The 12,257-nt window shown below is 41.1% G+C and overlaps 1 protein-coding gene across 1 annotated transcript in view; it reads right to left on the reverse strand.

Moving 5' to 3' along the window:
* ATP10B (ATPase phospholipid transporting 10B (putative)) overlaps positions 1–8,251 on the reverse strand; it is a 316,187-nt gene extending 307,936 nt beyond the window's left edge. The window contains exon 1 of the mRNA XM_074313866.1: positions 8,158–8,251. The gene's annotated coding sequence lies outside the window, so the exon portion shown is untranslated. The remainder of the gene's footprint in view (positions 1–8,157) is intronic.
* Positions 8,252–12,257: the final 4,006 nt, after the last annotated feature.

Below are 12,257 nucleotides of genomic sequence, written 5' to 3' on the forward strand. Positions count from 1 at the left end.
CAGATTAGCCAGAGCACCAGTGGGGTCCACGTGAGGTCGCATGACCCAAGCGAGGTCAACCGGAGTCAGTTTTAGAGGTTTGTTCTGACTTCTGAGAGAGAAAGAGAGAGAGAGAGAGAGAGAGAGAGAGAGAGACATTGCATTTCATTCCATGTTTCCATAAGCATGGAAGCTTAAAACTTCAAGGATCTACCTTCCCAACATATAGAACAAGCCTGTCTAAGATTGATTTTCAAAAAGAAGAAAACAGCTGATAACAGAGAGTGGGGAGCCAGATGGGGAGAAACATCTGGAGCAACAGAGATAGAGAGATGGGCAGAGAAAGACTGATAGAAAAAGGCAGAATGAGACAAAAGGAAGAGGGAGACAAAACCAAAGAAAGGGGAATCACCTTAGGTACATACACATACTGATCACACAGATACAGACACACAGGCACGTAGTCAGGGAGCAACATACACACACACACACACACGCAGATATACAGAGAGAGAGAGTCAGAGGGACTCAATGACACTAACACTAGATGGTATCATTTAAATTGCTGTAGCCATCTGCACCTAAGGCAATCTGTTCATTGGACTTTCTGGCTCTAAGAGCCAACCTTGCTTGGGGTTGGAGTCCTGAAGAATCCAGACTAAGTACCTGGTGTTTCTGGCTCCGTGTTGGTCACTCAGCCAGCTCTGTGACTCTCAGTTTTCTCATCTTTAAAAAGGCCACAAAGCCACCTGCTTTATCTACCTCCAGTGTTGTCAAAGCTGGTATAACAAGCTATAAAAAGGACGTCAAAGTAAAAAAAAAAAAAAAAAATGCTATACAGACATAGGGACATCATCATGGAACATCTATCCTGAAAAAATTGTCATGGTAGGAGCTTGGTTGTTCATTTTAATGCTGCAGTTTGCACAGAGGACAGGGCTGGAGAAAAAGCTAGTCCACACAGGGAATACTTTCTGAGGTAACAAAGCAGCTATGAAAAGGTGTCAAACATTTGGGGAGCTGATATAGCTAATGGGAGGGAGTTGCTTTGAACAAAGATGATTGCTGCTTTTAAGGACACCGTGAGGAAATGACCCAGAAAATTAGCACGGTCACCTGTGACGGAGTGGTTCTTGCATCTTTATTGGCTTTCAGAGGAAAACAAAATGGGGGAAGAACACATAATCCTGATCTTTCAAAGCCATACTTTACTGATTTTGCAGAGTTCAATCTTTGGTTAAAAAGAAGAAAAACATTTCTCTGACTTTATCCTCATTTCTCTTGGGTGGGAAATGTTTTGTGATTTGTTGGTTTCCTTTAGCAGCAAAACTCCTGTAACTGTCTTGTCTGGTAAAGAAATAATAAATGCATGGTGATTATGATAAATCGCTTGCTTCCTAATAGCAAGCTAAAAGCTTCTGGATGAAATCATCTCAAAAATATTAGTTCGAAGGGAAAATCTAGTGTGTATTGAGTGCAGGACAATGACACAGATGTTTCCTGTCCTTCACCTGCTTTAGTACTCATCTGTGGGGCACGCATTGAACCATGTCTTGTAGATGAGATGTAGAGAATCTAGGTGAGAGGCTCCCAAACCTGGCTGTGCATTCGCATCATGTAAAGTGCTTGTGCAAAACACAGATGCTTTGGCCAAAGCCCAGGAGATTCTGATGTGTAAGATCAAGTTTGGGAAACACTGTGTTCACTAACTTGGTTAAGATCCTGCTGCCCGTTGATGGGACCAGCATTTAACCTAGGTCTGTCTGAATCCATATTCCACATTCTTTTTGTTTCATCATCTTGTTGATGATACTTCAAGGTAACTTATACAAACTACCAAACCTAAGTACAGACATGCTTTGTATTGCCCCCTAGACTGAAAACACTTCACCAAGAGAGAGGAAACCACAAATCCTATTGAATGCACACTTCTGGAAAAATGGATTTCCCTCTGGTGATGGTTTTGTCTACTTTTGGCCTAACACGGGGCTAATTAAATGCTCACTGTCCTATGCCAGGTTTGGTGACTGACATGGGACTGGTTATCTGCTTGCTGGTGAAATTAAGAGGACAAAACACATTCGCTAGAGTGTGGAAGGTCAGTTCACCTTAATAAAGGGTTTGCGGCAATGTGAAAATGGAAAAGAAATGATGTATTCTGAAGTGATTTTCATCCCATTAACTTAAGTCAAGAAGAATAAAGGCAAATGGAGTTTCGAAGATTAGCCTCCAAATCTGATGTGCATTGAAGAGACATAAATGACTTTTTTCTACCACCTCTTCTGTCCTTTTTCCCCTTAGCATGGAAACGTAGAATGGGAATATTCACAAATACTGAGAGTATACATGTACTTTCTGTGTTTTTCTACAACACGATGTATGTTTTCTAAGCTCAGGGTCTGCGACTCTACTGATCCTTAAGGAAGGAAATTATTCTGGCAGCTCCTCCCCCATCTGTCTCCTTTAGGACAGAAACCAAATAAATATGGGACCCTGATGCCTCCTAACACCTAATTCTGAGCTGGTGGCAAACTTACTTTAATTCAATGGAATCAGGTTTCTCCAATTGGCCCAGGTTATGAGTTGGGACATTCTCTCCCAGCAGTTTTGGCTTTTTGAGATTACGAAGAAAATAAAAGGAATTTGAACTCAAGAAAACATGGTGATAGCTTAAGCCCTTCTCAATAGAGTAGAGACTGTTTCTGGTTTATGTAAACCACAGAAATCCTTTCTTCCCAAGGCACAGTGGGAGAAGAGGCATTTCCAGAGTGTTTATCTTTCCCAAAGTGACATGTACATACTTACAATATATATACTCTTTCTAGTATTCACAGCAAACAGCAATTCAGGATTTTCCCAACTATCTCAGATATTCTGAAACAAAGACCAGCAGTTCACTTTTAAAGATCCCACGTTGTCTAGTTTTTTATGAGAAAAAGTAAATCTGGGTCCTCATCAGGGTCATAAGAAGTTTGAGGTAAAAGGGTGGGAGAGATGATTTTGAACCATTTGCCTTTAACGATGAAACTCCTAGTGGTAAATGGGACCAGGGTGGGTGAAGAGAGCACGATGTCATATGGCAGGCTGTTTGTCTGAATAAACTGTCCCACCTGATTTTAGTAGTATGCCTTGTTATTTTCTGATGCATTAGTCCTCTTGTGCTGAGAAATCCAGCTATGCCAGCTGCAAAGTGGTACTTTTAAACCAGCCCAGGGAACCCACTTTCTAGATAGTCCACACTCCTTAAAAATGGGCACACCTAATGGTTATTGTCATGAATACTTTCTTTTCATGCCTATGCATTTCCCCGGCTTCTCACTTTGTCCCAGCCCTCGTGGGAATTTTCTTCCATTTCCAACCACCTAAGTTGTTAGGTAGATTTGATTTTCCCAGGTTGCTCCTTTCCCCCAAACAACCTATACTTCTGACTTTTCCCACACAAAGCCATTCTGGGAAACCACTTAGTTTGAGTATATAAACATTCTCTTATATTTCTTCGATTTGAAACTCTAACTACAACAATTAATGAAAAGAATAACAGCAACATTCATCGGGGGCTTACAATGTGCCTGGAACTATACTAAGAGTTTTATGTTCATGATCTCACTTGACTTTTTCCCATCACTGAATGAGGTAAGCACTGTTAATCTTTTCCCTTTGCACATAAGGGAGCTGAAGGTTAGAGGAGGAAAGTAACTTGTATGAGGTCACAAAACTAGGAAGTTGTAAAGTCAACATTTGAGCTTTGGTCTTTCTTGCAGCAGAGCCTAAACTTCTAAACCTGTTTTCTAATGAATACCCAGTTTTTCACTCAGTGGGCTACATCAGAATTTTTGAGGGCCAATCAAATACAAAGCATTGTCTTTGTAACTTACTGAGATGATAAGTACAAATAGCTAAAAGTGGCCTGAACCAGCCTACCCAAAAAGGGCGACTTCCAGGGCGGGCACACAACATTCTCAGGAAATCCAAGTGAAGCCAGCTAGCATGCAGGATTAACAATGGCTGCAAAGTCCTTGCTACACTTTTCATGGAGAGGTCAAGTCTAATTCTCCTACCCTTGACTCTAAACTGGACTTAGTGAATTTCTTGGCTAACAGAAAGGGGGCAGAAGAGAACACAGTCCTAATTTTCGGCCCAGGACCTTACAAAATTGACAGCTTCCACCTCCTGTTTCTCAGAACAATCTCGGGGGACTCCTGAGCCCCTCAAGTCCAACTAGTCTGAAACCGCCATGCTACAGAGCTCCCAGGTAGATGGCCAAGGAGACAGTTCCAGCTGAGCCCAGCCTTCCTGTCAACCTTGCCAAAGGCACCAGACATCTGAGTAGAGCTGTCAGGGGCCCTCTAGCACTGTCTGCCTGCCAGTTGAATACCAGTGAGTAGCTTTAGTCAATGGCCTAGGAAGCAGGAGACCTACCCATTCAAGCTCTGCCTTAATTCCTAACCCACAAAATCATGAGACATAATAAAATAGTTATTGTTTAAGGCACCAAATTTTGAGGTAAGCTGCATAGCAATTGGTAACTGGAAGTAACCAGAACCAGGGGCTATTAACCAAAAACTGCTCTATGAGCCTACAGGGCCTTTCCTCCCCTTTCCTTAGTAAGTGCCTGTGTCAGTCTTCTCCCTGTCTGTGGACTGACTTCCTCTTTTTCTGTGCATATGGCAGAAATCGGTCATAGCAAGCTCCCTAGTTTATATATCCTTCTAGTTCAAGAGATGATGGAAATTAAACAGCATCTTTTGTTTTAATTCTAAATTTTCACGGGAGAGATTTTTAAATGGGGCTCAGCTTGAACTGGTTTTGAACCCCTGCTGCAATAAACTGTAGCTAAGGAGAAGGGGTCATACAATACAAACCGTGATTCCAGCATCCATACAGTGTATGTGTGGCAGGGGAATATAGTGGTTCTTAGGAAAATACTCAATTATGCTTCCCTTAAAAGCCTGCCTTCCTTATTTCTGGATCTTCAAATGACTCTGCTCTCTTCTCCCAGCCTGCAAAGTGTATCAGCTTCCTAAAGTGTTTCACGTGCTCATTAGCACAGTATTGATCTCTTGAGCAACCTCCATTACTCAGTGTCCTCCAGCAGTTCTTCGGAAAGTACAGGAAATTGTCACCCCAGGCATCCTCAGCCTCTCCCCTCTCCTTTCCTCAAAACATGCTCCCCAGGCGCAGTGATTGGAATGCTGGCCCAGAGGCAGAGTAATCAAGTGGTTAGGAAGGAGTCTAATCTATATACACATATCACATAACGCACCATTTTCTAGACGTTACTCATTCATCACCACATTTTGGATTTGAGCCCGTTTCTGTCTACTACCGGTACAAATATTCACTTTATTTTTCTTTAAATAAATTCCTCTCCTTAAAATATATATGAATTTATTTATAAAGGAAATACCAGGACTTCTGGGGTCTGGGTCAGCCTGTAAGGAGCTAGGAAGTCACCATTTCATCCTAACAACTAAAAAGCCGAACAGATTGAAAAGTTGTCAGCTGTTCTTAGATGCATCAGAGAGGTGAGCGCACAGGGTAAACTACTGCCCTAAGATTGGAGAGAGAGACAGTGAATACAGAGAGTCACAGCTTCCCAGAACACACACTCATGAGCAGAAACTGCCTGGGGAACCAGTGCCAGGGTAGAAAAAACAAAACTGCAATTGACACATTCCTGTAGGCTCAGGTAGATAACTCTGAGATTTAAAAACACCAGGGGGACCAAGTCACAGGAGGGAACCACCCTTTTGTGGGTTTTACCTCCTAGAGCGGCACCAGAATCTCACAATCAGTATCAGAAAAATCCCCTCATGATTCCAGTAGGGGGAGGAGAAAATGGACTATTTAAAAATATAGCAGAGTACTCTATTCTTCTCAACAAGACCTACCCTCAGGATAACTAGTCAACCAGAGCCTAACTTGCTCAAGTATTATCAGAGTCTACCTGACCCAGGGAAAGGGAAATACCCAACCCCAGTCAGCTCTAGCCTTCCATGTGAGAGAAGGGAAATATTCAACTTCGGTCCACTCTAGCACTCCTATCCCACCTGAGAGGGGAGAAAAACTGAGAAACATATACTCGTATGAAGTTCACAGTCCAGAAGCATATGCTGACTAAAAGATTGAGACTAATTCACAGGACTGTAAAACACTTCAATTTGCCCTAGACTTCGCCACCACATTACTGAAGGCCTATTTACAGCAGTTCCTTTTACCTATCACGTCATATACAACCATCAAGAATATCACAAGGCATACTAAAAGGCAAAAAACACAATCCGAAAAGACAGAGCAAGTGTCAGAACCAGATACGTCAGGGATATTGGGATGATCAGACTGGGAATTTAAACAACTGTAATTTATATAATAAGGGCTTTAAGAGATAAAGTAGAAAGCATGCAAAAACAGATGGGCAATGTAAGTAGAGAAATGGAAATCTTAAGAAAGAAACAAAAAAAATGCTAGAAAACAAAAACATTGTAACACAAACGTAATAACAAATAGAAAACAAATGCAAATGCAGTAGATATTAATCCAGTTATATCAATAATCAATTTGAATGCCAATAGTTTAAATGCATCAATTAAAAAATAGAGAGTGGATCAAAAAATAAAACATAGTCAGAGTGGATCAAAAAATAAAACACAATCACATGTTGTCTGTAGGAAACCTACTTTAAATTTAAAGATGCCAAGAGACTAAAAGTAAGTGGACGGAGAAAAATATACCATGCTAACACTAATCAAAAGAACGTAGAAATAGCCCTACTGACTTCAAACAAAGCAGACTTCAAAGCAAGAAAAGTTATCAGCGATAAAGAAGGGCATTACATAATAATGAGATTCATTCTCCAAAAAGACCTACTTCTTAATGTGCATGCATCTAATAACAGATTGTCAAACTACATGAAGCAAAAACTGATGGAAACAGGCATAATAGGGAAATACTAACCAAAAGCTGAATTTTAAGACAAATACTACTTTAAGGTAGATAAAGAGTATGATTAGTGATAAAGTAAATTACCATTCAGTGCTATGATGATCAAACTGTAATTGAAAAAAAAGAGGCTAGCTATCTAAAAATAAATGAATGAATGAATGAATGAATAAATAAATAAATGCTATGATGATAGGTTTAACTTACCAGGAAGACATAAGAATTATAAAATTATATGTATCTAATAAAATAGTATATATGCATATAATATGATGGAACTACATGGGCACATTGGTAGGTCCATCATTATGGTAGAAAATTTCCATATACCTTCTTAATTTTAAGACAAGCGCTTTGAAGTTTGAATCGTACTTAGCAATCTTGATATGATAGATTGCAGAGAACTCTGCCTCTAACAACTACAAAATAATCATTTCTGTCTAGCACATACGAAACATCTATAAAACCAGCCTACCACTAGGTCATAAAGAAAATATCAATAAATTTCAGAACACATGTATTATTAGGACATGTCATATAATCACAGTGCATTTAGAAATGTTTTTTAAAAAGATAAATTTAAAGAAATGACTAACACTAAAGGAAACTTAAAAAACCCAAAACACCTACATTGCTTGTGTTGAGATAAAAAAATCATGATGGAAATAAAGAAATACAACTAAATGATAATTAAAATAGTGGGTACATTATGGTATATTCATACAAGGAACCATCCTTGTTCACTACAGTGTAGTGAATATTGACAAATTACCTGCTACCTGCCGTCACATGGATGAATCTCACCAACACAACATTGAGCAAAGAAGCCAAATAAGAAAGTTTACACAATCAATGATTTCATCTTCACATGGATAAAAAAGAGGCAAAAATAATGGGTGGAAATACATGACTTACTTCCAGGAAGGGATAATGGTGGGGGACGTGCATGAGGGTGTGTCCTGAGAGTCTGATCCTGTTCTCTACACTCGTCTGGATAATGGTCCCCCGTGGGCAACACATCTGCTACTACCACAGCTCCTCCTGTTATTTTGTAAACATTCCACATACTGCAAATTTATGGTTTGTGCATTTCTCTACGTGTGTACTTCAATAAAAAGTTTCCTTTAAAAACGCAAACAAAACTATATGAAATATTGTAGATGAATACATATGTGTTGTAACTTGTTTTTTTTAAATAAGCAACATAATGGTACACTCAGAATTTAGAACAGCAGTTACCTCTGAGGAGTAGGAGGAGGCTGGCGTGGGACCGGGAAGGAACGTAGGACCTCGTTAGAGCTGGTGATACTCTGGGCCAGGGGTTGGTGAACCTCTTCTGTCAGGAGACAAATAGTAAAGAATTTTGCTTTTGCAGGCCATAAAGTCATTGCTGAAACTATTTATCTGTGTCATTGTCGCACAAAAGCAGCCACCGACAATATATAAATAAACGGGTCTGACTGTATCTCCATAAAACAAGCGGTGGACGGGATTTGGCCCACAGGCCATGGGTGGCTGATCGCCGTTTTAAGCTTCACAGAAGATCAAATGGCCTCATTCAGGGTTGTTCACAGCTGTTCTTTTATGCTTTATATATCTGCCTTACTTGTATGGTTTTGCGCATTTCAGAAAATGTTACCCACCTAACTCATGTGAGGTAGTAGTACGCAGAGATCCAACGGGACAATGCTTTTAAGATGGAGTTGATATTTTATTGTTCAATTGAATACACTGTGCAAATACGTTAGTGTCATGATTTCTGGGCTAACTGACCTTGAACAAATTATCTAACCTCTCTGTCACCTCACCTATGAAGATGAAGATAAAACTTACGTCTGTTTTTCATTGCTGTTTGTGTAGACTAAAAGTAATAGTGCAAAGAACATCATAACACTAATTCACAGTGAGCACTCGCTGCTGCTACAATGGCTCTGACTGGTGCCACTGCTACGATGATATTCTTACTATTAACCTCCAGGGTCCTGTTTGGGGGAAAATGAAGCAGACAGACAAGGTAAACTCTAAAGCGACTTCTAGCTCAGTGTCATAGACACGTAAGAGCTCAGTTAGGATTGAGACTTGTTTGCCCAGTGGAGGTGATTTCACTTAATGGGTAAACAGGAACAGTGATATTCTGCTTATATATGGGATGAAATAAGTACTTCTAATTCCCTTGACGGCAGTTTGCTTCCTTCGGTAGTTCAAACACACCCACAGCACCATTCGTTTACCCTGGATATGAAGACAGTGTTTGCTGAATAACGTGCAGTAGTAGCCTCAACATCAGAAGTTTACAAACCCCAACTGTGTTAAAGGTTTACTGTTGAGCAAACACTGAAAAGAGGTCAGGAAGAGAAAAATAAAGTATAGAGATAAAGAGACCGTGCAGCCAAGATTTTAGTATAGCTGGAAAGTGCAGTCCCTGAGTGGATTTACTTCCTGGCAGACCTGGATTCTGCCACCTCCTAACTAGGTCACTGATGGAGCTGCTTAAAACTAGAGCCTCAGTTTCTTAATCTGTAAAGAGGAGGTGATAATGTACCTCTGAATGTTGAACACGTATCAATGACTTGGCTTCGAGCCTGTGTGTAGGAAATGTTCAACAAAGGGCTTTAGGATCGCTTAATCTCCTAGTCTGAGTGTTCCTTTCAAATATGCGGGACAAATGACACCCTTTAAAATCTGCAACTCTTTGAAAGAATCTCCCTTTCCCGACAAGGAATCAAAAGTGAAAGAAGCTTGATTTGTCCGTGCTCTGTGTCTGATCAGTCTAAGGATTTTGTACATATTTCCTCACTTAATCCTCACAAAACGCCGCTGAGGTGGACGTTGGCAACCCCTCTTACAGAAAGATGAGCTCATGTAGAGAGAGGATGGATAACTCATTCCAGGTCACACAGCTGAAGCTTAATCAAGGTCTCTCTGACTTCTAAACCAGTGCTTTTTTTTCCCAGCTATCACATTGTCTCTTTTTCACCAGATTTCTATTATAGGTACATTATTGTGCCTGTAATTTGGATACCGACCTCTGACCTACTATGCTGTCTCTTGCCAGGGGTCTGAGGTCACCATATGCCTCTCCTGGCCTAGAAGTTAGCTTTTGAGAATAAGAAGTCTGCCTATTTCCAGTTCCCTGATACGTGCAGATGTCTCCTGGAGGAAACGGTCGTCCATATATCTATTCAGGATAGATTTCTTAAAGAGTGCTACAGGAAGACTGTACATGTATTCTGCAAAGTCATGTCCCCTTCTTCCCAGGGTCATTACAACTACATTTTTATATAAACCCAGCATGGAAACATTTTTTGATACTTCCCAAGAGCTGCAATATCCTATTCCCACAATCAAAAAATTAAGTCCAACAACTTTACCCATAAGGGGAATAAAAGAACTGAGAAACGGGGAAAGTATCTGTCACTTGTAGGACCTTGAAGTCCTGGTGAGAACTCTGATTTTGGAAGGGGGGGTCACAGTGGGGCACTAATTGCCCCAGTGAATGGACCGTCTCCCAAGGACAGCCTTGACCTTAGCGTGTCCCGTACTCCAGCTTACCAAATTTGAGAAAACACCACTCTGCTGTGCACACCCAGAATCCACAGGCTGTGATGGCATCTGGTCACCAGCATTCCCAAGCTGATTTTGTCACTGTGACTACAGGTTGACACCTGTCAACTATACCACTTGCTCAGTCCCACTTCTGACCTATATGCATTTGTGTCATTGCAGTCCATAGCTCCTAAATGTTGGTAGAAATGAATTGGTCTACAAAGATATCAAACCCAGTGAATTCCTGAGTGATGTTCATGTTCATCAACCCTGTTAACTAATAGTCCCTTCTCTGCAGATAAAGTCATCTAGTTTATCTGTGAGTGAAAAAAAATCAAGAAATTAAAACATGTATGTGTGAAAACAGAGGGAACTCTCCTAACTGAGCAAGTACTCCATGCCAAGGGCTGCTCTAGGCATTTTATACACATTATCTCATTTAGTTGTTAGCATAACCCTTAAAGCAGTGTTCTTACCCCATTTGGAGGCAAAGAACATCAACTCCCAGACGCTGGGTGACATTGAATGTATTCAAGTCTCAGTGACCAGGTTCAAATGCACATGCCTTTTCACAGTTCCATGCTTCCTCTCCCATAAAGTCTACATGTTAACCCTCATACACACCTTTGAGGTAAGTATTATATTATTTCCATTTTACAGATGAGAACATTGAGGTTCAGGAAAGTTAAGTAATTACCCAAGACAACAGAATCTGTAGATGCAAAAATTAAGTCTCATTCAGGCATGCCTGCCTCCAACAAATTAGAGGCATGAGCAATGGTACCTGGTTTTTGGTGTTTCAGTTTTTTAAGTAAAATACTGTGTCCAGTAGAGCCAACTGACCTCTGACTTGCAACTTCCAAATTGAAAAATTGGGACGGAATCAAATCAGTCATCCTCACACACGGATAGAGGAGACAGTAGTCTCAAAAGTGTGCTCTGATTAGCCACTCATCAAACCTGTCTCCTACTGTCTAATCAAGGGACTAGGGAATCACTGACTTACCACTGTGTCTTCACAGCTTGGCTAAGAACTACTGAGCAGTGGAATTCTATAACAGAAGAAAAACCACAGCAGAACGTATTTTGCTTGCTAACTCATCACTGCCTTTCAGAAGGCAGTGATTCCTGGGGTGCGGAGAACAGGGCGCTGGGGAGGGACTGGGCGATCTGATGGGAAGTTCTCAGGTGGAGCCGTGTGATGCAGGCAAATCCATTCTGCTGTACCCATCCACCTGGGGCCAAGTTACTTAAACTCCTGGGGTGTTGTTAAGGTTCAGTAAGTTTGTGCAGGTGATGTGTTTGGCACAGATCCTGGTACAGAGTCATAAGCACACCATAAATGTTCATTAGTTTATTGTTATAGCATTGGGCAGAGCAGAGGGATGGTGGGTGCCTACTTCCATTAACCATTTCAGTGCAGACTAATGTCAGTCTTGGTTCATTCGTGCTGCTGTGCCTTTCTCTTCTTTTTGGAAAGCAGGGGGGATGGAGAGAGGGGTGTGAAGAGGACACCCAAGCTCCTGTCAGATGCTGCCTGGAGCTTTGCAGTGCAGCCCATTCTGCAGACCAGGTGTTCCAGTCGCCAAATCTTTTGCAGGTATTTAGCAAATCAAAGCCGACAGCGGGAGGCTTGTCAGCCTGACATATGATAAACACCTTCTGCAATTTAGCGCTTTGCACAGGGAGGTGCTAGCGGGATGAGTTAATTGCCACGGCTATCGATGGAGCTGATGCTTCTAGCACACCCTGAAAGCCTGCTGAGAACTGTCTAAGAAACTCGGGGCACTGGG

Source organism: Rhinolophus sinicus, linkage group LG10 (assembly GCF_036562045.2).
Source record: "Rhinolophus sinicus isolate RSC01 linkage group LG10, ASM3656204v1, whole genome shotgun sequence".
Classification (NCBI taxonomy): Eukaryota; Metazoa; Chordata; class Mammalia; order Chiroptera; family Rhinolophidae; genus Rhinolophus; species Rhinolophus sinicus.